Genomic DNA, 1,741 nt, shown 5'->3' with positions numbered 1-1,741 from the left:
ATTTGGCCAATCACAACGCACTGGATAGCTGGCCAATCAGAGCACACCTCTCTTTTCAGACTGATGAGCTTTGTAAAAATCGACACGTTTCAGAAAGGCGGGGCATAGAGGAGAAACAATAATGTACAGTATGTGGAAAATAATGTTTTTTTTTACCTTAAACCGCATAAACACATTTCATTACACCAAATACACAAAATAATGTTCTTTTTGGCAACATCATATGACCTCTTTAAGATTTGTACTCGTGGAAATTACTAAAGTAGTCAAACCTGTTCATTAAAATATATAAATATATAAATATATAAATATATATATATATAGTTCAGTCATGAAACTCTAGATGGCGCATTTTGACGGGGTGTTAACGTAACTGATGATATTCAGAGACTTAAACGACTTGGCACAAGCTGATTGGTTCATACTGCATATGCAGCCAATGAGCTTACTGCCTCGCATTTATATGGCTGGCTAGCATTCACTAACATTGTCATATCCATCACCATGCTAAAATGTTCAGAGAGTTGTCATGATTGAAAAATATATACAGTATAAATATATATATATATATATACACAGTGTTTCCCATTCATTAACTAGATTGTTGCGGCCCGCCACAGTCTAATCTGTCCTGCCACAGTTTCATAATAAACCGAAGATATATTTATACTTCTCATATATCATAAAAGTTCTTTAACGTTGTGTTTCACACCATTGCTTTGGCAAGTATCCGTCAAACGAATTAAAACCGAAAGCGTAATATGACTTATCAAGTCTGTTTGAGCTGCTTATTTCAAAGTGCATCCTTTGCGCACTCGATCGGCTCGTGATCCGGGGTTTTCCAAGTCTCAGAGCAATGCAACCAAATAATCCGATTGTAATCGGATTGACAGATCAATCGGACTGAAAAGCCTTCATGTAAACACCTTAATCAATCCGGTTGAGCTCGATCGGTATGAAATTTCGATCGGATTGAAGGGGGTGCTTTATTCCTGTTCTAATACTATTGAGAGTGCATGTAAACGCTCGATCGGATTGAACCCCCGAAAGGACTGCGCATGTGCAATGATGCATGACGCGAGGAGCGTTCTTCCTTTTGAATAAAGTGTTGTATAAATGCATGTCCTGTCATTATAAAACTCTCCTTTCACTGGGCAACTGTGAAGTGAAGTGGAGCAGGACAACCTCCCACCATTCCTTGTTTTGGATACTCATCCACAGGCAACCCATTTCGGGCACGGGGAGGGGCATTTTTACTGCTTGATAAATATGAGCAGCACGGCACAGCGGTTTATATTTATTCATAAATGGATAAATATGAATTCTGCTGTTAAAAACAAATAAAGAAACCGTGCAGGAGAGTGGTTATGTACAGTGAGAAACTCTATATTTGTGCAGTGTGCGCATGTAAAAAAAATCAATTCCGATTTGAAGCTTGTGACATATAAACGTGCACATCAACCCGATCACTTTATTTAGCGTTCATGTAAACACTACATTCAGATTCATCAATCGGAATGAATTCAGTCCGATTGAACCAAAAATTGTCCATGTACCGTTACACGTAGCCACTACTGACTGCAGTGAACTCCGTTATTGAATGTACTGTGAGTTTAGCGCGCGTTTGGGAACGCAACAGCCAGCAGTTATGCTTCATTTTCAAATTTTTTAATGGGCAAATGCTTATTATTTCAGCATTTCATTAAATTAGTAATGTTTGAAAACCTGTTTTCACAGAAGC

Source organism: Sinocyclocheilus grahami, unplaced genomic scaffold, assembly GCF_001515645.1.
Source record: "Sinocyclocheilus grahami isolate Dianchi unplaced genomic scaffold, SAMN03320097.WGS_v1.1 scaffold11.1, whole genome shotgun sequence".
NCBI lineage: Eukaryota > Metazoa > Chordata > Actinopteri > Cypriniformes > Cyprinidae > Sinocyclocheilus > Sinocyclocheilus grahami.
This window is presented reverse-complemented; position numbering follows the sequence as displayed.